The following is a 26,411-nucleotide window of genomic DNA, read 5'->3' on the forward strand; positions in this document are numbered from 1 at the left end:
AGTTCCTGAATTGCTTAATCCATAATAAATGAAATACACATTCTTCTGTGTGTACGAAGATGTGTAGAATATGCATATGCATTCTTTAGGGTTTCCCTGATTTTCCTTTCCTAGTCACATGTTAATTTCAATATGATCTGACTCTTCTCCATTCTTCAAAACTTATTTGAATGATATGTTTGGAATATAGAACAGCTGAAGAAACACACTGAGGATGGTGTGATACATTCTCTGATTTTCCTTACTCATTAAGGAAAACTAGCAGTATCCCTGTGTTCAGATACTGCTGAACTAACCCTATTCAACTCTCATGGGAGTCTTAGTGATAAACCTTCTCTATCCAGCAAACTCAGACTAACATGTCATCTTTCTTATGTACCCATTACCTGCAATTAACTCTTGCCTGGAAGTAGTTAAATAATGTGATTCTGTTAATGAGTTGTTATTGTCGTGTGATGGCTTTTTTTGTTTGTTTTGGGCAATAGCAGCAAATGATATATCACAAACCTTTATTAGGTTTACAAATAAAACCAAACAAGTAAACATAAATAACGGTATGGCAAAAGTAAAGAAATGTGGGCTTTAACATTTTAGGCAATTCTTCCTTTAGAAACTATTTTTGTGTTTGTTTGTTTGGTTTTGTTTATTTATAGATATACAAATTACCAGAGCATTAAGTCTGAATATATGAAATATGTTTAGTGAGTGATGCTTTCTAACACATAGTATTCTTTAGGAAATTTAAGAAAGGCTTGAAAGGAAAAACATACAAAGTATACAGAAACATCAGATGAGACAGTTAGGGAAAGGAAAAAGTAGTTCAAATTCAATATTAGAAATGTAGGTAAGTGTAATTTATTTTTTATATTATTTATATTTATATATATTATATATATTTAAATATATTTATATTTATAATAATATATACTATTACAAAACTGATGGGTCTGTACTTCAGGATTCCTGAATTTTCAAAGGATATTAACTACTGGGAAGATAGCTCAAGGATAGTTAATTTGATTTTGTTTTGATTTTTATTATTGTATCCATATGCACAAAGACCCAGGAACACTAAAAGTATTCATTAATAAATGAGTTACTTAAAGTTAGAATGCACTTTCTAAAGGAGTATTATTAAAAACATAGATCACTAAATTGGGCCATTAAAAAATCATTAGAAATTTGTGTATAACAAGCATATAAACTTACAGCGACATTATTGCTAAAATTAACTTTGAGAGGTATTTCCTACCGTATAACACAATGTGTAAATATGGTGGTATTGAGGAGATACCTTCTTCATCAACACAGTGCAGCTTCTGAAAGGTTAAAGGGCTCAACAATGGGATAGTCTAAGTTGATCACAGGAACAGTGTAATGCAAAGCATCCCTAAGGGAATTTTGAGTGTCCCAGGTCCAAGCACTGCTTGAAACACTGAAGGGATAAAGGGATAAAGACACTACAGCGCTAACTCTTTAGTAAGAGAAGGAAGGAATTGCCACCTAGGATATTTCTGAGGAGTAGTGAACCTGAGCTCATTGGATGATGATACAGAAAGCGCAAAGCCCCAGAGGTCTATGTAGGACATGAATGAATGAGGTATTGTAAAAGCCAAAGAATTTTAATTTCAATATAGGACAGATTGGTAATTCTGAAGTTCTCGAGGTCCTCTAGCCCCGCCCGCTCCAGTATGCTATCCTTGTCTCCAGTCTCCTCTGTGGCAGGGGAGCTCTCCAGGGTACTAGGCTTTGCTGAAACCCTCTTGCAAAATTGTGCAAAATATTTTTTGTTTTTGTTTTTGCTAATCCTAGAGCCTGTCTTTGCAGATACTACATGATTCACTTGGAGTGACTAACCTGTCATCATTTGGTTTATTTTAGTGGGCGCTTTAAAGCCCAATTCAAGTGTAAATTCAAGTACACCTACTGCAATCCTATGCAAGAAGCCTCTTCTTGGTGTCAGATCTCTATTTAAAGTATCATAATTCACTGCTTGCTTATGCTTTATGCCAATTAGATCATGAGCTCTATGAGGACAAGAATTTTGTATTTTACTCTGTTTTCAAGCAGCTGGTCTAAATCAGTGATAGGAAGATCCCCAGTAATTGATAAATGAATGAATACTGCTTAAGAGTGACCTGAGTTTTGTCCATCTGTGTGAACTACTTCCTGTTTTAGCCACTATCTTAAATCACATCCAGGCTCACTTTGAATATTGCTCTTCATGGCTTTTTCATAGACTGAAAATTTGTTCTTCACTTGGAACCAAGTAACTTAAAATGGCTAAAAGTCTTGAAAAAAAGTGAAAGGAGCAGGAAGTATGGGCATATATGCTGCAGGTGTTGTTAGGGGATTAGCAAGGTTTAAGAAAGTAAGAAGTAGTAGTATAGGCTGATACAGAGGATAGGGTCGAAGGAGACTCTGGTTTGTCACTTGCTGAAAACAGAACCCAGAACATCCACACCACATTCACTTTCTAAGGCCTTTGAAATATGGGATCTCCTCTCAAATCCCATAGCCTAGATCCCCATTTTGGTATGTCTGAAAATCTGAGGCCACATGAGGCTGACAGGTTCTTTTATTCAGGAAACAAATGGTACCAGGCCCTGTGTATATATTGGTTAATGAGATGTACATAGTTCTCTTCCTGAAGCTTAGTTCCCATAATATCCTTGGTCCTTGCTGAGAATGGAAGTTGGTAGACTTCTTTTCTCTTTCTTGTAGCCATTCTAGTGACCTCCTGGACTGCCATAAAGACTAAGTGTGCTTGTTTCCATTACTCCACCCCTGCACATAGCATTGCTCTGGATGTCCAGTGTGGCAGTTAAGTGACTGCATCATTGTAGAAAAACTTACTTACAGTAGGACATCCTGTCACTGGTTTTGTAATGACTTGCTGATTATTTTTACATGATGTTGGTAAATTATGTGCCTGTATAAATCTGCCCTCATAAGAATATTTCAAAAATAGCTTAGGTACTCGTTTTTCTTTTGGTCAGAAATTCCCTGTATTTCAGGGGCATGAGCTATAGGAAATGGTTGTGTGGCATTTTCATGGAGGACCTTTTCACTTTATGGTTCTACCTTTCATGTTTTTGGAGTATATGTGCTGTCTATCCTGGACGTCATGTGTTTCTCTTCCCTGTTTTTATTTTCCACCTGTTATCAGTGGCAATGTTTCAGTTATGAAACAGAAAAAGAAAAGCTATATTTCTTAGTATTCCCCCCCCTTGGGAACCTAGTTATAGAACTCACATAAATATAGATTCAAAATAACTTAGATTTAAAAGAAAGAGTTTAAAAGTGTTAAAATTAAAAAAAAATGAATAAAGCAGTTTTCTGTAACCGTCTTAAATAAACCCACAGTTTGGAAAACTAGTAATTTCTGTGCCAAATAATATGATCATTATTAATTTTATGAATTAAAACCATTACAGGGGCGCCTGGGTGGCTCAGTTGTTAAGCATCTGCCTTCGGCTCAGGTCATGATCCCAGGGTCCTGGGATCGAGCCCCGCATCGGGCTCCCGGCTCGGCGGGAAGCCTGCTTCTCCCTCTCCCTCTCCCCCTGCTTGTGTTCCCTCCCTCGCTGTGTCTCTCTCTGTCAAATAAATAAGTAAAATCTTTAAAAAAAATAAAAACCACTACAGCAAGTTTTTTTTAGTAATACTAGAGATGAAATATTCCTATAAATAGTATTTCAATCTATTGAAAAGAGAGGTTCTCTTAAAACTGATGGAGGAGTGAATATGTGTGGTCACAGTTTTGGTGGTTTATAATGAAACTGTTAGGAGAAAGGGGTAAATTTTAGTAATCATGCAAAGCATTTGTGTTGTGTAAGTGCAACTCCAGGAATCCTCAGCACTCAGTCAAGACTAGGACTCCTTGGGGACCAAAAGTGATGATTGCTTCTGATTTAGAGTGTGGTCAGGAAAAGATGCTATGATTACATTCTTCTTCTTCAATAAAAGAAGGTAATGCAGTTCACACCCCCATCAAAACCAGTTCAAGAGTCTATACAAATATTAAAAATTTTTTTACTAGAAAATTTCTTTGACATTAAGTCAAAATACTTGGATCAATCTTTGTTAAGTATGTGTGTGTACAAACATACACATGTATAAATTAATATAATGTCTTATAATGGGATCTGTCTTGTATAAATTTCTTTTAATAATGCAGGTGATTTTAGTCTTCTTTTTTTTTTTTTGAAATGGAGAGGTTAATCAGTTAGTGCTTTCCAAAAAAACAGAACCATTAGTGTATATATCTATATCATTTATCTGTAAGAAGATTTATTTTAAGGGATTGGCTCATGTGATTGTGGCGGCTGGCAAATCTGAAATCTGTAGGGCAGGCCAGCAGGCCACAAACTGAAGTAACATTTCTATGTTATAGTTTGAGGTAGAATTTTTCTTCTCCAAGAAAGTTCACTTGTTGCTTTTAAGCCCTTCAACTGATTGGGTGAGGACCATGCACATTATTGAAGGTAATCTGTTTTACTTAAAGTCAAATGATTGTAGATATTAATCACATCTAAAAAATACTTTCACAGCAACATCTAGACTAGTGTTTGATAAAACAGCTGGGCACCATAGCTAAGCCAAAATGACACATACAGTTTAACCATCAGAGTGGGTAAGGGATTTATGTTAAAAAGCCCTTTTTGATTTATATGATAAGTTGATGTATACATGTTTTTCCTTTGGCCAGAGATATCTTATCATTGATCAGTTATTGGCATTTGTAGACAGAGGTCATCATTCATTTGTTCCTTATTAATTTTGGTAATTATTTATTAAGGATGTCTTACGTGCAAGAGATGATGCTAGGCAGTTGAATGATTTAAAGAAAATGAATGATGGAGGCTTTATATTTTAAGTGTGTTAATTCTAGTGGAAGAGCCACTTCCACTAGATGCTTGTGTGATAAGTAAATTTGAAGAGTGAAACTGTGTACTTTTCAACCTTGTCAATTAAATGCCGTTTTCCCCATGAGCAACCAAAAAAAAAATTCATGTCAGGGGTTAATATGCCAAGTTATTATGCTTATTAATTTAGGGATGACCCATATGTAAAATTGGATTATGAAACGTATGCTTGCCCACTTGCAGGTCAATTTCATTTAGACAGTGTTGGCTATACATACATTCATTTTAGCACATTAAAGGATTTGTATTTGTATTCAACCTATGCAAAGGTGATTCAGTATATTCTGAAACAGGTCTGAGAAGTGGACTGTCATGATTTATTGATAATCTTGCTCTTCATATAGCATCGAGCAACAAACATTTTCTTTACTGACTCTAAATGGGTGTTTCTCCTGGCACTTTCTCATTTCAAAACTGTGTTTTGTTTCTATTTCCATATTCAGTGAATATGAACTTGTGTGCCTGGCTTTTGAGGCCCTCTGTAACTCAACCACACCTTGCTAATCCAAACATAGATCTTCCACTTTGTTAAGGTCATGTAACTTAGAACACCCTCACACACACAGCATATGCATTTAATCCTTTCTGTTTATGCAGATCTCAGCTGTCATTACTGGCCTAACTCCATGAAACCTTCCATGACCACTTTCACCCGCCTAGGGAGTTTCCTTTGCTGCGCTCTGAGGTGTGAGCAGTACCTAGTTGGCAGCAGACAATTAAGTACAGGCTGTTCTGCTACAATGCATTTTTCTATAGTATAAATTAGCTCCTAAACTTGTAAATCTGGGAATTAAGTTAGTAAAATGTTGAAGTTGGTTCATGTGTGATTTTTTTCCATAGTGTATTCATATTTAGCTTTAGCAGTTATAGCTGAATTCAAAGTATACTAATACAGGCACATGCAGAATACAACAGAGGGATACCCTTTTCACAAATCTACTTTCATCTTTTTTAAAAAGGAAAAAGTTTATGCATTTCCTCTATTTTTTTATTAAGAATTTTACATGTCCTTTTAGGTATATAAGATTTTTATTAAAAAGTTTTTATGGTTTTGCTTAGAATTTTGTGTTGTAAGCTGCATAGAGTTTGAGTGTTTCTGCCAAGCCCTAGTTTTTTGGGATATAAGCTCTGTCCAGTTTTTCAGAATAAAAGAACACATACATTGCAATAGCAAATTGCAAAATTGAACATATATTGCAAAATTGAACAATTTTGCTTCAAATCACTTGGTATTTATTGAACATCCACTGTGTGCCAGACACCACTACCAATGTTGGATGTATGAACAATGAACAGGGCTTACTTTTGAGTACAAAGGAGACTAAACACAAATCCTGTATGATGGTGTTTCTATTGCTTAGCTCAGTAGACGAGGAGGAAAAGAGACAATAAAAAGTAACCATGACCTTTGTGCATGTTTCTCCCTCTGCCTGGAATGCTCTTCCATTCCTGCTTTATTTACCCAGTTTCTTCCTAAACTTCATGTCTCAACTCAAACATCACTTCTTTATACTATTCTAAGCTCTTAGAGAGCCATACGCTTTTCTTTCATAGCACTTAAGGTAGCTGTAACTTTAGGATTATTTGTGAGGTTATTTAGATAGTATTTTTCTTTTTCTTAGATGATAAGTTCCATGAGAATAGAGATTATGTTTGTTTTTCCCATCATTGTATTCCCATTTCCTGGCAAGCATGTACACACACACACACACACAGCAGGCATTAATCTATATTGTAAATTTAATTTATAATCTCTGTTATATATACATATTTAGCAGGTAGGTTTTTAGTAAGTTTTAGTTGTATGGATGAATGAAAGGATAAATGAATTTTTCCTTTATTTTTTAATAACTTAACTTTGACTATTCTCAGAACGAGTCAGTTTTGTTTTTTTTTTTTCCTATCCATATCACTTTTGTTAGCCTCACATTTCCTGGTAGTGTGTGAATTTGTTGAAGTTTGTGGCTTATATATTTGTTTTATAAATTTTTATTAAATATATTATAGAAAGCAAAGTGTGCTAGGCTCCAGACTTTGTGCTTATGTCCTCCAGAAATCATAAAATTAAAAAAAATGCGTAAAACCTAAAAGTGTAGAGAAGAAGGTATAGAACAGTATTTTCATTACCTTTGTGTAGAGATGGATAACTTGAACAAGGCCTTAAAAGCAAAAACCTAAAAGAAGTAATTGATAATTTTGGAGGAAACTATTGATATATATATATATATTTTTTTTTTTTTTTTTGAGAGAGAGAGAGAGAGAAAAAGGAGAGAGAGAGACAGACCAGGAGAGGAGGGAGGGGCAGTAGAAGAGGGAGAGAGAGAATTTCAAGCAGTCTCGATGCCCAGCCCACAGAACCTGAGATCCTGACCTGAGCCAAAACCAAGAGTTGGATGCTTAACCGGCTGAGCCATCCAGGTGCCCCTATTGATGTTTTTAAAATAAAATTAAGAATATCTGAACATCAAAAGCAAACCACAGATAAGAAGAAAATATTTGCAATAAATATAACTAGTTAAGTACCAGAATATATTAGGAAAGCCAATAGCCCAATGATAGTATGACCAATTACCCAATAGAAAAAAAATGGATTAAAAGATATGAATTGGAAGCTCATAAGAGAGGAAACTCACAGGAAAATAAACATGAAAATTTGGGTGGTAATTTCTTCTGGGGAGGAAAAAGAAAAAAAGAGAAAAAAAGAAGATTGGAAAGGAGTTGTATTAGGTGCTAAATTGAATATAGAATAAAAGAATATTTGTTCATTTTATAGGGAAATAAACTGTGCTCAGAGAGGTTGTGAATTTCCCACAGTCATTCAGCCTGAGCTGTGCCCTAGATCTCATGTTTGCTGTTGGCTTGCTGACATCTGTAATACATGTGAAAGAGAGAACTGTAAATTCTTTTCATATTGAATCCTCTCAAACTTATTTGTATATCCATTGCTTATAGGACTACTTCAGCAGCCAAGCTATAAGATAATTTTTTTTAAGTGAAAGATAGAAAATACTTGTCGTGTTGTTCCATCTATTGTTTTTCCTCCCAAAACTTAGCAGTTGGAATTTGTTCTTGAAATTTTACTTTAGTGTAGCTCACAGCTTCCTTGAACTTGCTCCCAATCTTTGCCTGGTCAAGTTATAGATAGGTGATGTTCACATTCTTGCTACGGCAACCTTATTGTGGAAGGCTACCTGTATTATTCATGGGATTAATTATAATTTCAAACCTTGTGGATGACATCTTTGTTGTTTCCCATTTAATATGACTTGTAGGTGACTAGGTTATTTTAAGTGAAACATTATGTTCGGTACATGTGGATCACTGTATACCTCTGGTGACATTCATCCCACCACCAACTATTAATAATTGCTTCCCTGCCACTGCCTTGGATATAAGTTAGAAGATTTTGTGAATGTGGACACTGATTTAGTCAGTGCACATAGTGAAGCAGCTGAGTCAAAGCTTAAGTAGTGAGGAAACAGAAGTGATAAAGTAGTGGAATATAATTACAGCATGCATATCTAGTCCTCTTTTCGGGCATGAAATGGCAACTGGTTTCTTAGGTGACCTTGGCTGTTTAGCGTGCTTAGAGAATACAGTATGGTCACATAGGATTTTTATACTTTCTGTACACCACAATTACATGGAACCAATTTCAGAAATTCAGACTATTATAATCACTAGATAATATGCCTGTGGAAAAATTTCATTTAAAGTATTTTATTCTAAGGCTTAGTTTCCCTTTGTGAATTCAAATGTTCAATTAATTCATTTTGATCAGTTATATACTTTTTTGTATCATCCAATAATTAAACTCTTATTATCTAACATAATAAAAATCAACCAAAGGGATCAGCTCATCCAAATGAATTACTACTTTAGTAATTTTCTACAAAATTTTTGGACCATTATTATGTTTCTTTTAGTAAATAAAATCTGTTTTCTGGCTACATATAATGTTGAGAAGAAAAGTCTGTCTGATTTCCAATAAACTTCCAGATATCAGGTAATATAAAAATATTTTAGAAATTAATTTTATTTGTTTTCTAGATGACATTTGAAATGCTAATCCTCCTCTTTTGTTACCCTCTACCTTTAAATATTCTGATCTCATAGGCCCCAATTAGATTTCAAATCAGAATCTGAGAGTTGAGCACCTTTCCAATTTAACAAACAAAACGCATCATTTTTTATGCATAGGGTAACCCCAACTAAGTGAATGTAGAATGCCACATAATCAAAATAACACTTAAATAATTAAAGAGTTACATAATAAAATAAAATTAGGAAGGGTAAAAGAAACAGTAACTCTGGTTCTGCTTGCCTTTTGTATTATATGTTCTTGCCTTTAAAATAAAAGGTCATTGCTGTCCTGTTTCTCTACTACAGCATATTTAAATTCACATTGTCCATAGACTTGGGCTGACTCTCTGTATTTAGCATTTCAATATCTCTTGATCTAAAAGTGATTTTGTTTTTTAAATTCACAATCTGTGGATATAGGAACTGACTACAAATGCCTGAATTGTTAGAGGAGTATGATCTTTATGCAATCATTGTTTTAAAGATGGTGTTATAGATGTTTTGTTACTGTTCTGACTATATTAGTATATTTTCAATCTGCGAAGTGTCTCATAATCAAAAACTTTTTTCCTTTACTATGTCATCATCCTTTGGAAAATTTTTTATTTACTTATTTGACAGAGAGAGAGAGAGAGAGAGAGAGAAGCAGCAGCAGGGGGAGAGGCAGAGGGAGAGGGAGGAGCAGGCTCCCCACTGAGCAGGGAGCCTGACATGGGGCTCAATCTCAGCACCTTGGGATCATGACCTGAGCCAGAGGCAGATGCTTAACTGACTGAGCCATTCAGGTGCCCCTTTGGAAATTTTTTAAGTCTGGAGTTCAAACTTGGTTTGAGCATCCTTGGTTAATATGTGCAATAAAAACAAAAATAAAATTAAATTCTACAGATTACAAAAATGGAAAAATATGACTGGAGTTTTCATATTAGGATGATACATGCAATCATAAGCATTTTCTTAGGATGCAATTTTTTTCTTGTAACATTGACAGATGACGAAGGAAGTGAGATTTTTTGAAATAATCTGTGAACCACTATTATATAGCTTTGTAGTTGACATTTGCTGAAAGCTAACTGCTATTGGGCATCTAGGAAGTAACATTCTTACCTTCCCAAGACTTAGAAAATAAACTTTGGGAAAAATGTTTCAAAGTAAAATATCCAATTGAAGTAGTGAACAAGAACAAGTGACATAAATACTATTATTTTGATGTATGATTCTATAACTTCCTCATTTTTTGTGTTCTTATATTTCTAGTTTTTTGAAAAGTGGAACCAAGTTTATAAAGCACAGATGTAGAATTTTAATCTATAGTGTAAGAATAGAAGGTCAGAAGAATATTTTAATATATAAAGTGTCTTTAAATTTTTATAGAGTGTAAGATAATACTTTTTAAAAATAATACTTTTCCTATATTATGCGTTTTCTCCTGTCTAAATTTAATAAATGTAAAAGATATGATCTGTAGATCTTTTATTTTTTTATTTTTTTCTTAAAATCTTTTGTCCTGCAGTACTTAACTACCTCTGATTTCTCCTGGAAAAACAGTTACCATCATTCTGATTCCTGGCAAGCTTGGTTTGGCAGCTTGTACTTGGTTCAAAGAATAGGTCATAGGAAAGACGTGAGTTAAGTAATAAAAGAGGGAGGTAGGGGGTTGGAAAATTTAGTTAAGTATTGGTAATTTGTCAGCTTTTAATTATTATCGAAGTTGTCTAAATCAGTATAACTTTATATTACCAATTTTGATGTGACTAGATAATGTTCATGAGATATCTTCATAGTTGATGACTATCCAAAAAATAATACATCTATTAGAACAGCATGCTTTTGAAATTATTTCACTAGAAGCTGATCAATTTTCCTTAACTTGAGGATGTGGCATTGCTTTGGCCAGGCTCTTAGGTATTTGACTTTTGTCAGATCAGCATTAATGCTGTTTATCTCTAAAAACACAAATTGTTTCCTTTTAAGACACTAAGATATCCTTATAAAAGTAAGTATAAGATTAAATATTCATTTTTCATGATCTCAATAATTAATGGAGTTAAAACAGTGTTTCTTTTGATTTTCTTTAGGTTACTACCTCTATTGGTCATTTTATTTATTTATTAACTTATTTCTATTCAGTAATTTATTTGCTACTTCATTTTCAAAACTTTGTTTAAAAACTTAAAAAACTTCGCAGTTATTGAGTACTTTTTATACACAAGGCACAGTGCTGAGTGCTCAATTTTCATGGTCTTGTTTTATTCTCAGAACAACCTTGTGAATTAGCTTGTTTTTAATTCCCATGCCTGTTTATAAAAACGGAGGCACAGAAAAATTAATCAATGTGTCAATGACTGCTTAGCTTGTGTGTTCTGGAATAAGTTGTAATTTCATTTTATCTTATTTAACAGTTTGTATCAAATAAAGTGTTCTGCTGAGAAAGGAACGTCACAAGCCAGAAATTATTTCTGGTTTATTGAAATAATAATATCTATGTCTGATATCTAGGCATCTGATACCCACAGACATAAAAATAATATTGGCCACCTGAAACCAGTGTAAGTAATATTGCGTGTCAACTATACTTCAATTTAAAAATAATAAAAGAAAGAAAATAAAAATAATTTTGGCAATATTCAAGCCCCCAAAAGGCTACTATAAATTATTCTGAAAAATGATTTTATTAAATATGTACCTCAAACTATTAGTATTTGAAGAATTCAGTGTTTTGGAAGCAAGAGTGTTAAAATCCTAGAAAATCTCCTTGACAAAATTATCTCACGTTTGAAAGTGAGAAGAATAATTAATAAACACAAACATATAAAATAATTTTTACATTTATATTAGAAAACGAATGCCATTCCATTGGCTATACTAATGTGACTTTATTAAAAGAAAAAAGATAGTACTCCTTAAGATTGTGAACTTATATAAGTTAGAATGTGATTAATTTTGAGTGAATAATTTATTAGAAGACTGTTTCAAAAGGGAGTTTTAGTAATTTAACTTCTTACCTTAACAGGTACCTTTTGGGAGTTAAGAAAATTAACAGTCCTTCTTTTTTCCCCCAAATAAGCATGTGTTCATAAACAAAAAAATAGTGTTTGTAAGTTCCAGTAGTTTGTAGATCTCCTGGAATGTCCACGGATTTGCTTTGAAAAAACCCAGTAGTAGTCTCTTGAAAATATTCAGTCAGAATAAAAAAAAAGATATGTACATATGTTTTGTGTGGTTAGTATACCTGGGTTCACCACATAGTAAATACAATGCAAGCATACAAGGAATGCTTATTCTCTATATAATGTATATTTTGTAGTGCAGTGTTGACACAGATGTGCTCATGGTCATAGAGTAAAGGGCTTTTTAATCAGAGAGGTAAGGGATCTATCTACTTGAAGTAAACAACCACAACTACAACATTCCTCAGGAGAAGATTTAGACAATAAACTACTTTTCCAGATTCTCTCTCACTTGAGCCTTACTGGACAGTTATTTTGGTTTTAATTTTGGTTTTAAGCAGACACACTTGAGATTGGAAATTAAATGTATTTCCTGTGATCTCACTGTTAACCAGTCCTTCTGGCTTTAGCTAAACTGTTCTTTCCGCTATCACATTCACAAACAGAACCCCTAACACAAACTCCCCTGTATGTCTCCTTCCTCCATTAGGGCATAGGAATAGGAATATTGTCTTTTGATTCCTTGAGCCACCTTTCTAGATGTTTTGTTTTATACATAGATCATATCCTTAATAAAGTATTTAAGTAATGAAATGTATTTTAGAATGTGAAAGATATTTTGATTTTGTAAGAACTTCATGCTCCTTATGACATCTATTTTAGAAATCCAGTGATATTTATAAATGCAGCTAATAAACCAGTATTGATATCACTTTTAGGATTTACCCGCCAGTTCAAAGAGGTAGTGCTATTAACCCAGTATCAACCGGGAAATAACTTAGGGCAGGTGGGTTAGTAGATAGATGTCTGATTTCCTTTTAGTCAAGCCTAACTTGTAGTGATTCCTAAAAAATGTGTTCATCCTTGGGAAAGAAAAGTAACTAATTGAAATTATAAATAAACTCATGAATAACTTTGTCCTCTATATGACAATTTTAGAAATGCTGTATTTTATAATGAACTGAACCATGAAACTTGTTTAAATAATTTTTAAAAATCAGAAATAGGCTTGTTTTTAGCTGAAATTTTTATTATCACAAACCTATTGATCTTGAAATTATTTAAAACTTCGCTAAAATATTTAGTGATACAGGAAAAATAGAAACATTTAATAAAATGGAAAGCAGACCAACATATTTTTCTTAGTTGTCTATATCATACTTAAAATCAATCACCTTATGTTTTCCAGTGTAAAAGAGAAACTTTATAGATGGGACAGTGGAATAAAAAAGTCTGAAATCACCAGTGTTTATGCTGACTTCCTGAGCTGTATTCGATTTTCCAAAGGAATAAAAATCAATATTAGTCTGTATTTAAAATTTATTTTTCTGTTCTTTTTGAATAGGGACCCCACAGTAATGTCAGTTGCAGATATGAGAAAAATGTGGGGTTTCACAGATATCTAAGTTCTTGCCTAGTCATTAGTGGGGACACACGTCATCAATCCTGCCTCTTGACACTTTAAATAAAAGAGATGCATGGTTTGTGACCATTGTATATGTGTAGAAACTCACATTTTTTTTTAAGGTCATTACTAGCATGTGAAACATTCTGAACATAAAAACATTTATTTGTACTTGTACCCCATTCATCTTCATCACCCCTGTCAATGTCCTGAAGGTAATAAGCAATATGTTGTTAAAACCAGTACTGACTACCATGATCTTTTCATGTATACAACACTGTAATTATTAAAAAGAAAAACCCATTATCTTACTAAGTAATCCAGCTGTAGTAAAGCTAAATATCTTTATAGAAAATATATTTGATGTAGTGCCTAGGTTTAGTATTTATGTATAGATGACTTTAATAACTGGTCTCTTTAGAAATCTAAATAGTTTAGTTCAATGAAGAAATATATTTAGCCAATATTTCTCATCATGTTGGTATTCTTTTATTGTTTTGTGGTTGGAGTTTATTTAAAACACCATCACTAAAATCTTATTGAATAGATTATTGTATTTTTTTCTCCCTCCCTCACAAAAGTAAAGCATTTGATTCAAAAAAAGATGCCACAGTCACGCTCTGGGTTGACAAAGACTTGCTTGGTTGATTAGCATGAATGAGAATATGAAAGATTTAAAGCAAAGCTGTCAAAGCAATTATAACTGAAGTCCTCCTTTTGCTGAATAATGAAAATTTGTGCCTGAAACACTTTCAGATATACCTAAGAAAATTGTACCTATGTAAAATGAAATGGTAGTGAATAAAAGAAATGGAATAAGAGAAGCCAACACAGGTAAAATTATCTGGGTAGCATTTTAATATATTGTCAGTACTATATTTTAGATTTATCAAGAAACATGATGATACAGGGCTTCTGCAAAAAGTATATAATGTTCAATTTAGGAATTACTTAGATACAATATGTTCAATACCTAATTGTTTGAAGATGTTTAATTTTAAAGTGATTCTGTAGGATTTATAAAATCTATAATCTGGTATTTTTTCTTTACAATTTAAATTTTACACCAGTCATTTAGAATGGAATACTGATATTGAAGCTACAAAAGAGATTAACAGGCATTTGATGTTTAATATACACTTTCCTTTTAATTTTTTTAAAAGATTTTATTTATTTGTTTGAGAGAGAGAAAGCACGAGCAGGGGGAAGGGGTAAAAGTAGAGGGAGAAGCAGACTCCCTGCTGAGCAGGGCGCCTGACATGGGACTCCATCCCAGGACCCTGGGCTCATGACCCAAGCTGAAGGCAGACACTTAACTGACTGAGCCACCCAGGTGTCCTCTTTTAACGCTTTTAAATCTTAAAACTCTAGAATACATTGATAAAGTTTCACAATATTTTATGTGATTAAGAAGATGCATGTTGCAAAGAATACAACTGGAGAGAAAACTAAGATAATTTATATTTTTATTAAAAAACAATTGATTCTAGGAGATAATTACGTAAGTTAATTTTTCTGTTTGTTTAGGTATTCAATATTAAAGTTATTTATCCTATTTTTACAATGTACAAAGCATTGTGAAAGATACTGAGATGAATTAGACATGAGTCTGTCATTGATGGGTTTGTGTTCTAAGGGAGAAGTTATGACAAATCCACCATATACCCTAATGCACTAAATAGATAGAATGTAAATGTCATAAAAATTCATATAAAAACTGTATGATTTTTAAAGGAGAGCTTAACTCCAGCTGTATGTTATATTTGAATTTGGTCATGAAATATATGTATGTATATCAATTTAAAATGTTTTTGCCTACAAGTGGGTAGTTGAAGTATCCTAAATAACACAGGCAGTTGACTGCTTCTTATAACTGAAAAAAATTCACACAGAGAACAGTGAAGAGATACAGTTCATTCAGAGTTTCTGCTCTATTTCTCTCTGATGTTATCAGCTCTGCTCTTTGGTAGGAAGGTAGCAGGAGTGAATTCTGAGACTCATAATTGTGCATAACAGTCTCTAGAAGAAATACTGCGCTAGTATTTTAAGGAAGTATTCTGAGATCTACCTTGATTGGAATACCTAGGATACATGTTTACTGTTATCCTGTGGCCAGGATGGAGGAATGTGCATATTGGTCTAAGTAAGCCATGGCTTGTCCCTGGAGTTGGAAATGGGACTTAATTTTCCCTGAGTATTCAGCTGCAGAGTTTTGGGATATTGCACTGAGAATGCATGTTTGTTGGAGATGGGAAAGGGAAAATGGATCCTGAGTAGGCAGTCTGCAATGTCTGCTGGAGTGATTTAGACATTCAGACATCAGGAAGGACATTCAGGCACAGTGGATTGTGTGAACATATGAAGGAAAGAAAATACCATGTATGTGTAGTTCAGAACACGGCTGTAGTTCAGTTTGGCTGGGTAGAGAGTACCTGAAGGGAAGTTGTAAGAAATGACAGCAGAAGGATAAATTGGGATCAGATGGTGAAATACCTTGAAAGTTAGGCAGTGAAATTTGGGATTTATTCTGTAGATGATGTGAAGCACTAAGTCTTTTGTGCAGTAGATTAATAAGCTAAGAGTTGCTATTAGGATTTAAACTTTCCAGTGCTAGGTTTTTGAAAATGGTAATTCAAGTGAATCATGGTTTTTGGCTTTAGCTCCTGTTTGAATGGTGATGTCATATTCTGACATGGGGAAGAAAACATGAGGCAGTTTGTAGAAGTCTAGCTTAGCTGTCTAAGAAGATGGTGGTTTCTCTCCTAGAAAGAGAGAACACAGTAGGAAAAAATTTAAGGGGGACTTGAAGAGTTAATTGGATATACTGAGTTAGCTACTCATAGAGCCATTGAATGTTAGGGCCCTGGGAATTCAATTTTTCAATAGTTTAATGTTCATAGAATGTAGTGACTTAGCCGGTTTCACATTGCTTTACATTTTGGAGCTAGTTTTTATACCCAGTTCTCTTGACTGTAATCTCAGTACTCTGTTTTAACATAGCTACCTCCATGCTTGATATACAGATTGATATGTTTTGCCAGAATAATAAAGAATGCTTAACATATATTGAGAATCACTTTATTTCAGACATTGTGTGAAGCCATTTTTACTCTTACTGATAAAACCTACTTGATAATAGTAATAATTAAAATCTTAGTGTCTAATGTTACTAAATACTTAGAACATGACTATTCACTGTGTCAAGCAATTTGTGTATATTATATGCAGTGGTTTTAATAACCATCTTATGGTAGGTAGTGTTGTTATTCTCATTTACAGATTGGAAAATTTACACTTGAAGAGCTTATGTAACATACCTAGGATCACACAACCTGAAAGAGCACAACAGGATTTGAATCCATAAAATTGTTGCATTCAAATCAGTGCACACTGTCACCTAATAGTAAATCCTTAAAATGATATTGTAGCTTGCTGGAGGAGTGGGGGTAGACTAGGGACAGTTGTATTTGGAAATTAGAAATGTGAGACTAAAAATTTATCTAGAGGTCAGACCTAATGGGACTGATGCTATAGATATCACAATAATGCACATTAAGATGGCAGTTGAAGCTATGATTGTGGGTTGTATTTACAAAGGAGAGGTTGGAGAAAGAGAAAAGGCCTAGGGTCAGAATCTATAGCCAAGGAATAAGATTGAGCAACCAAAACATTAGGAGGACCATCAGGACAGTTCAGGGAGGAAGAATGCAATAAAGGTGAGATTTTCAAAACAAAGATGACCAAATTCCCGAGTGCTGTAAAAAAGCCTATTAAGGTTAATGAGTAGGAGGTCATTGGAAGCCCCTTGGGACACCAGTTTTTATCAAGTGGCAGTTACAAAAGGCACTGGAAATAGGGTTAATGAATGCGTGTAATGGCTGTTTATAGTTGGAGGGAGATTCCATTGGAGAGGGAAATCTTGAATCACAGGGAAGATAAAATAGGTAATGAAGCTTGATATTAGAGGCTGTGGGAAGAAATAGAATGGAAAGAACTGGTGGAAAAAATAGCTCTGCAAAGGAAGACCAGAGAGAAAGGAAATTGATGAAGATTTAGACAAAAAAAATTCTGAAGTAAAGTGAAATTGGGAACAATCTGTTGATGATCCTAGGGCTCTCGGTCAACCATGTGACTAAACCATCAGTATGCTTTGGTGTGATGTTTTTTGCCAAATGCCACATATACCACAATTAATAAATTCCCTAGAAACTAAGACTTTTAAAATTCAAATCCAGCTGCCAAAAAGATAAGCCACCAAAGATATAAATCATGTAAAAATAAAACTGCCTGCCCATAAAGATACTTGATAAAAATGCCAGCTTGTGATACTGTATCTTAAGTGAATGTAAAGACAAAAGTGAATTTGCTCTACATAAACTGGTGAAGTCTTAAAAGTTTCCTTTCATGCATTTGTTCATTCTGTGTGTTTTTCTTTCTCACCGATGATCTTTATTTGAGTTACTGTAAGTTTATAGTATGTACCTGCTCTTTACACCCTTCCTCCCTGTAGAATAAGAGCAGATTGTATAGTTGGATTTTATTAACAGTTAACATTTATTTAGCACTTCCTATCTCCCAAGCACTGTACTAATGGCTTAGATGTAATAAATCATTTATTACTCCTATCAACTTTTAGAGACATTATTTTTATTCAGATGTTGTAAATGAGGTAACAGAACTATAGAATTTGCATACTTGTTGCTGGATTAACTGCATTTGCTGTAATTAATTCAAACAAAACCACTATAATAATCACTTTAAAACTTTTAACTCTGTGAAATTAAAGGGCTCCTTTCTGTACAATACAATTTTTCAAGCAGTAAGAGAAATTTTGCTTTGTATAGAAAGAATATCAATATGAGGTCTCTTCTCCTGATTTAGAAGGTGAAAAATAATAATTATAAAAAAAAAAAACAACCCTGATGTTGTCTTGGAAGGTGGAGTGTGGTAAAGTGGGAATGGTATAAATTGGTGAAATTTGTGTGGGTGTAGAATGCTGTAGGTCCTCTCAGGCTGAACTTCTTTTTGATGGCAAGCTCACTTTGTTGACTAACTGCCTTATTTATTTTCTCCTGAGTGCAAAACAGAGGACTTTCCTTCATTAATGTGTTTTTCCCTTTTTCTTTTCCCAATTTGAAAGATTGGTATTTTATGTATTTATGTATTTTATGTGGTCTGGCACAGTAAGTTTTCATGTTCCATTCATATTTAATGATTGTAATAGCATGATTATATATATTCTTCCTTTATTATTTCTGCATCTGATAAAGACATTTTGGACAAAAAGTAATTAAAATTAGGTTTGTTTTTGAAATTAGTTATTAATGCTAGCATTTATCCTTCTCTATGTAAAAGTTAACACCAATGGATTGTGTATCACACTTGGAAAAGAGCTTCTAAAACTTATTTTTTATAGTGCCAGTATCCTAACCAGTATTCTAGTAATCTGGGGAAAAAAAAAAGTCAAGACATCAAAACCCTCACAGTGGTAGGAAGTGACTTAAGCAGTGACAAGAAGCGAGTCCAGTGAGTCATAAATAAGCTAAATTAATTCAGAAGCAGCAGGGTGCTGCAAAGATGTGTTGCTACCTTTTGATCTATGACAAAAAGCAGTTCCTTTTGTTCTTCCATAGTTTATAAGGATAGCCTCCTGAGAATTTTACCCACTGAATTTATAATAAATCAGTATTTGAATATAAAAGTAAGGAGAACCATGTTCTTAAAAAATGGTGGATTAGAGAGTGTCAGGAACAGTGGTTTAGATAAGTATGTTAATATTTCAGGTCCCTAGAGAATCGCTTAAGTGAATAATCTAAAACAGTTTATGTCTTTACCTAGGGAGTAAGGAACTAAGGAAATTATTCAGATATGTCACAATTTGAGATTATTTTTTATTCGTATGTTTGTTTGGATTTATTATGTTTTTATATATTTTATAAGAGGAGAAACATGATTATTACTTTTCAGATTTTTTGCCATTTAGTTTAGTGATGGCTGTTTACTCACAGTCAAATAAAATCATCTTTAAATTTATTTGTGCTTTCTCATTCATCAATATTGAACAGTTTTCTGATATTTTTCTTTATGAAGCAAAATTTAATCATTGCATTGATAAAGACAGGTAAATGTGATAAGTAGTTTTTAATGTTGTAAATATAGATAATATAAAAATATTTCTTAATTATATTTAGCAGTGGAGCAAATAGCTATGTAGAAAGAAAACAGATTTCTTAACTGACTTAGAATTTATACATTTTTGTTTCCTAGGCCTTGAATTTGGTTTACTTCCTTCATCTATCTGCTATAATTAAGTCTTTCGATAGTGATGAAAATATGGGGGAAATTATATTTTTACTTTTGATCAAGGAATTAGATAGTTCCCTCTATTAGTGCAGAGAGGAATGAAGAGAACTTCAATTTTGAGTTTATAAACCCATACTTTTTCTACATGTTGTTTGTTTATTTTTGTTTTTTGTTTGTTTTTTTTTTAGAGAAAGAAAAGTGTGTGCACGTAGGTGGGGAGGGGCAGAGGGAGAAAGAGAGAGAGAATCTTCAGTAGGCTCCACGTGCAGTGTGGAGCCCAACGTGAGGCTTGATCTCACAACCCTGAGACCATGACCTCAGCCGAAATTAAGAGTTGGATACTCAACCGACTAAGCCATCCAGGCAGCCTACATGTTATTAATTCACATTGATTAAATATTTGCTTTCTGCCTAAAGCTTTTCTAGATATTTTACATGTATTATCTAATTTAATTCACAATGATAAAGAAGTATTTTCTATTATCATTCTTGTTTAAAAATGAGAGATCTAAGATAGAGGAAGGTGAAGTAACTTCACCAAGGTCATGTAGATGGCAAAGGAGGTAGGCCTAGATTATTATATAATCTTTAACTTTGTTTTTCTAGATTTGCCCTCCAAAAAGGTTAGGACTATTAACTTAATGGGTGTTTGAGAATCTCTTCATACCACTTGACTTTCTGGATTTGTCAACAATAAAGTAGGAATAAAAGTGGGTGGGGCGGAAAGTATATTCACTAGTAATGCTTTGTTGGCCTTGACATACTGAAAAGAAGAGCATTCTTTTGAAATTTTTGAGATTTTCTAGCCATTGCTGCTAAACATCTTTTTTGGCAAAGTGTTGAATTTGGATGCACTTTTTTTCAGTTTTCCTAGCTAGGTGTCTGCTGCTGTCCTGGTTCATATTTGTCACAGGGGCTTGCATGCACCTTTAAGATGTCACATCTTTAGGTCAACAAGGCTTTCTGGCAGTTGTGACTGCTTCCTGAATTACTACCTCCTATTAACCTAAAAGTTCTGAAACCTCTATGGCCTAGTAGCCTTTCAGGAGCTATGCAAAGGTGTTCCATAGCATAAATTGAATAAGGGCTTTTTCTTTTTCAAATCATGAAGGGAAGTAATAGCTGCAATTTATTAAATTTTTAAGGTTTTAAAACTTTTTCTTCAAATTTTGACTCCTAGTATTGTTTGTCTATGCCAGAATCCATTCTAGTGGTTAACATTTGTATTTTAACATAAAAATTTATAGCTAGTTATTTAAGATATGATAACAATCACAAAAAAGCTCAAAGAATAGTTGTAATTTTTTCTTCAGTGGTTTTGGCTAAAGAATCTGTGCTTGTATTGCTGGCTCTTGACATCTTTTTGATAATCAAGGTAGTGGATAGGAGCGATGAACTAGCAATTATGGTAGATTGAGTTACATAAGAAAGGACATACAGCTAACTGGATATTTTTAGAAGCAGACTAAAAAGAATAGACCCAGTAAAATAATGTCAATTAATAGGTCTAGAAATAAAAAGAGGAAAATGAGAGGTAGCCTAGAATTCTTACAGAAATGGAGAAAGAAGAGAGGAGAGAAATTGAAGCAATTACTGTGTGGAATGTGACTTTATCTAAAGAGGGTTTTTGGGATATTTTACTCTGTTGTATAGAAATCCAAATTCTCTCACCCACCACCCCTATATCCCATTTCCCCCAGTTACCCTTTGCTGCCTCTTGAATATTGGCATGGTTTTGGATTATCTTTTTTGAGTCTTTTGGACTCTGGTGTTTTATGAATATGATAACATGCAGAGATAGACCGTAAGTCAGAATGATGATGAATGAAATACCATTTGATGGTGTTTTTTGCCAAAAATACAAAGACATATAGGTGTTCCACAATTTGAACATTTTGAAAATCACCAACTACATCTCTCTCTCTTTTTTTCTTCTAGTTCTAATCTTCAGCTTCAAAGAGGAGTCCATTATTTACTTGACACTGTTTATGAGGATCTAGAATCTTGACCTTGGTAATGCTTATGTCTTATAGTTGATAGAATATTCTCTGATACCAACTGTGCCAGATATTAAGTTTCACTAAACACAGTTAGCCCGTGCTGTACCTACACTTGAAAGTCACTAAAGGCTATTTGTTTAAAATGTGCCTAAAACTATTCTAAGCTCTGTAAGAATAGGAAAAAAAAAAATGACTCCTGTTCTTAAAAAGGATTTTAATCTAATTGTTGGTTTAGTTATGGTTGTGCCTAAAATGTTTAGTTTGGGGAATATACTTGAATTGGAATTCCTGAAACTGTGCTAGTATTACCCTGTTGTTGACTTACTCCTTTGAGAATGGCTTAGAACCAAACTATCTTGGAAAGGGGAAGAAACTGAGTCTGCTTTCATTTATTCATTCAATGAACAGTCATTAAATTCTTACTTTTATCAGTTCCTGTATCAGTTATAGAGGTAAAACAATAAATAAAAACTCTTTTTGACCTCATGAATCATATTGTCTGTTGGAGAGGACAGATATGTAAATAGATTGCAATTGTAGGATTCTATTATAATGGCATACAAACATGATAAATGTTCAAGTAGAGTGAAGCACAGATCAGTATCTGAGCATTCATTAACCTTAAAGGCCTTGTTGTCATAGGGGAGGGAATCTGAATAGTGAGGGTTGATGGGGTTAAAAGTTTTGTAGTGGAGGGTGAAGCAAGGTGAGTTCAAGAAGTAGAAGTGTATTTGAGATGATAAACTGGGAGTGAGTGATACCAGAGGGTCATTAGTTCAGTGTTGAAATCTCTAGGGAAGACCAAGATAAAGCTAGAGATGTTCATTTCCAGAATTTAAGAATGGAGTTACAAGATATGAGTTTACAAGTACAACTCATATTGCAAAGAATAGGAAGATTAGAATAGCAACATATAGGAAAATATAAATATACAATCCTATGTTATAAAACAGTATACTGTATATTTAGTCAGAGGTGGCCAGACCTTCAACTCTGGGAGATAGGTAGTATATCTACAAACAATTTGCTTCATGCTAGTGTTTCTATTTCAGAAATTAGATTTCTGTAGAAATTGGGCATCTAAAAGGTTCAATACCTAATGTTACTATCATAGATGAGATTTATAATGTTTTATTGTTGTTTTTACCTTACAAACTAACTTATTGATATGTGACCATGGCTATGTGAAAAGAACCTTGAAATACCTTTCTATTCTCCAACCCCATACATACCTGACTTAATAAAAGCTAACATTCCTTTATCATCTTTTACCATCTGCCTAAATATTAAAGCATAAACAACAAAGTTAATCATTGAAAATTGCTTTAAGCATGTAGTTAATATTTAAATATTTAAAAATATTTTTAAAAATATTTGGCTTAAGAAAATAGTCTTTTGAGCATTTATTAAAATCTCAAAAACATTGTTATTAAAACTTACCTAAAACCTCACCTAACTCTTGATGTGCCAGTCTGCCCTCATGAGAACAGAATATTCATGATGTAAAGTAACCATTTACTACTATTAAATATTCAGCTTTCTCTTGACTAAGATATAGCCTTTTCTTAAAAGGCTTTTTAATAATACCCTTATTAATTTGGGTTGCTTTTGGTAATCTGCCAGTGTGACTTCCAAATAATAAAGATGTTTTAAGTTAAAAACACTTCAGAAGTTTTTCTTCACTTAGAAGCAAATTCCACAGTGTAAGTCCCTTGAAGTCATAATTATTACAGTCTGTGGGGATTAGTATATTGTAAGGAGATTACTAGACTTCTTTACTTAGCAGCACAGTGAGAGAGGATGTACCATGAGACAGCAGTAAATGTTGGAGTTGTACAATTAGAAGAATTCTTAATAAACATGTTCCAACACCCTTTTTAAAACACAACCTTAAGCCCACTAATTTTATTGAATACTTCATATATACTATTTTCCATAAGGGATAGAGAGTACAGAAAAAACAAGACATGATTTCCATTCTCAAGAATTCTGTAAACAATTTGAGGAAGGGATGTGTCCATATTGGTATGGGTATTTTATAGAATTGTCAATAGCATTATTTTAATAATAAAGGTGGAGAAACTGAGGGTCAGAGAAGTCAGAAAGTTGCCAAAGTTTATACAGGTGGATAGTGACTGAGTTGGAATTCATATTAGTCTGCCTGGGTGAAAAGGTCATGTTCTTCCCTCATGTTAAATCAACTGGATAAGAAAAGAGATGATAGCATGTGAAATTAACATTCAATTCTTTTTTTTAATAATTAAAAAAAATTTATTAGAGCACAGAGGGGGAGAGTGAGAGGGAGAAGGAGACTCCCAGGACCCTGGGATCATGACCTGAGCTGAAGGCAGACACTTAACTGCCTGAGCCAGCTAGGCGCCCCAACATTGAATTCTTATATGTTGATAATTTCAGTTGTGAGTTAGATCGACAGTTGCTCTAGAAGAACTCAGAGTTAAAGTAACCTAAAAAGGCTTTATGGAGGAGATGAGAATTGAGTTGTATTTTGAAAGGAAGCGGGATAAAGATACACAAAGAAAAAGTTGAAATATATGAGAAAGAATTGGTACAAAGGTATGCAAATGCAAATAGGCTGACCCAGAAGGAGAGTGTTGTCTCAGACACTGAGAGCCCCAAAACTTAAAAGTTCGTCAGAGATAAGAATTTGTCTTCCTACCATTCATTCAGGGGGGAAAGGCCGAGGTGAGAGAATGTCAATCCACTTTTATTGGAAGCAATCCTGCTCTGCAATTGCCTCAAATAATGCATGCCATACCCCACCTCAGAGCCTGGTGGGCTCAAGACAATCCTCCTCAGAAAATCCTACATATTAGTCTGAGAGTTCTCAGGAAGCATGGCAATGGTTCAGGTACAACTTAAGAAAAATAAAGCAAGCCATCTTCATGTTGACATTGAGTCTCCATCCTGCCAGATTGTAATTGCTCAGGTTTAATCAATGCTCTTAAAGAATCTGAAACTGACCATAGCAACCTATAATATGTAACCTATCTATGAATGGCTAAAATTAACAACACAGGAAACAACAGATGTTGATGGGGATGCGGAGAAAGGGGAACCCTCTTGCACTGTTGGTGGGAATGCAAACTGGTACAGCCACTCTGGAAGACAGTACGGAGCTTCCTCAAAAAGTTAAAAATAGAGCTACCATACGACCCAGCAATTGCACTACTAGGTATTTACCCAAAAAAATACAGATTTGAAGGGGTACATGTACCCTGATGTGTATAGCAGCATTATCAACAATAGCCAAACTATGGAAAGAACTCACATGTCCATCAACTGATGAATAAAGAAGATGTGTATATGTGTGTGTGTGTGTGTGTGTGTGTGTGTGTGTAATGGAATATTACTTAGCCATCAAAAAGAATGAAATCTTGCCATTTGCAATGACATGGATGGAGCTAGAGTATATTATGTTAAGCAAAATAAATCAGAGAAAGAAATATGCCATATGATTTCACTCATATGTGGAATTTAAGAAACAAAACAGGTGGACCTATGGGAAGGAAAAAAAAAAAAAAAAAGAGGGAAGCAAACCAGAAGAGACTCTTAACTATAGGGAACAAACTGAGGGTTGATGGAGGGAGGTGGGTGGGGGATGGGCTAAATGGGTGATAGGTGCTAAGGAGGGTACTTGTTATAATGAGCACTGGGTGTGATATGTAAGTGATGAATCACTAAAAAAGAATTAGTGACCTATGAAAATGACCTTGGTTATTTTGTCAAGCAAGAGAAAAATGATTGCTTTCTTTCCTATTCCTCACCTTTTTACCTTTAACCTCGTGCCTAGCCTTTTTGTATTGATGATACAGTGAGATGGTTTGGATCGACTTTGGTTCCATTACAGGATTCTACCTTTTGGATTGTTCACTTTAATCACATACCACCGAAGAGCAGTGCTCTGCCCCAGTACTTGTCTGAGACTCCTAGGACATTGCACTCCAGAACAAGATTAGTGACCGAGGGGCTTCTACTTATCAGGAAAAAGGTATTGGGACAGACAAAAGTGAATTAAGGGAATTCAATTGAGCTTGATCCTGAAATGCTGGAAATTGCCTCAGTCTGTCTGAGTGACCTTGATATTGACCAGTCATTACAGTTGAGGAATATAACCATCCAGAGATACGCTTCTCAAACTATTTGTCATAAAGAACCAGTTTTTTTTTTTAACCCTAGTTATAGATCCATACTTGTGTGAAATGAAATAAACATGAATTACTCTTAATTCTGACCAGTAACAATTTGTGGGCAATATGTTGCCAGAAGGGCAATGGGCACCAAACTGAGCCTTCAGAAACACTCAGGTTAAGTGAATTCAGGAAGTAGAGTTATAAGGAAGAAAAAGGAATGGATGTTGAGGTGTGTGCAGTCATCATAATATCAAAGGGATCGATTGGTAAAAGAGCTTCAGAAACAAGGATGTAGTTTTTAAAACTTCAGAAGAGAAGTCCTGGAGAGGAGAAAAAATGAAAAGGCCCTGACTTCATCAGTGAGAAGATGCTAC

General features: G+C 34.0%; 1 protein-coding gene across 7 annotated transcripts in view; it reads left to right on the forward strand.

Moving 5' to 3' along the window:
- The window catches only part of CCSER1 (coiled-coil serine rich protein 1), a 1,349,277-nt gene that overhangs the window by 8,849 nt on the left and 1,314,017 nt on the right, over positions 1-26,411 (forward strand). The window contains exon 3 of one of the 7 annotated variants that reach the window (XM_032400829.1): positions 21,825-21,899. The exons of 5 other annotated variants lie outside the window; for them this stretch is intronic. The gene's annotated coding sequence lies outside the window, so the exon portion shown is untranslated. Of the gene's footprint in view, positions 1-20,341; positions 21,900-26,411 lie in introns of those variants that run through there. One more of the 7 variants, XM_032400830.1, reaches the window with a different exon arrangement.

This window comes from Phoca vitulina, unplaced genomic scaffold, assembly GCF_004348235.1.
Source record: "Phoca vitulina isolate PV1807 unplaced genomic scaffold, GSC_HSeal_1.0 scaffold3, whole genome shotgun sequence".
Taxonomy (NCBI): domain Eukaryota; kingdom Metazoa; phylum Chordata; class Mammalia; order Carnivora; family Phocidae; genus Phoca; species Phoca vitulina.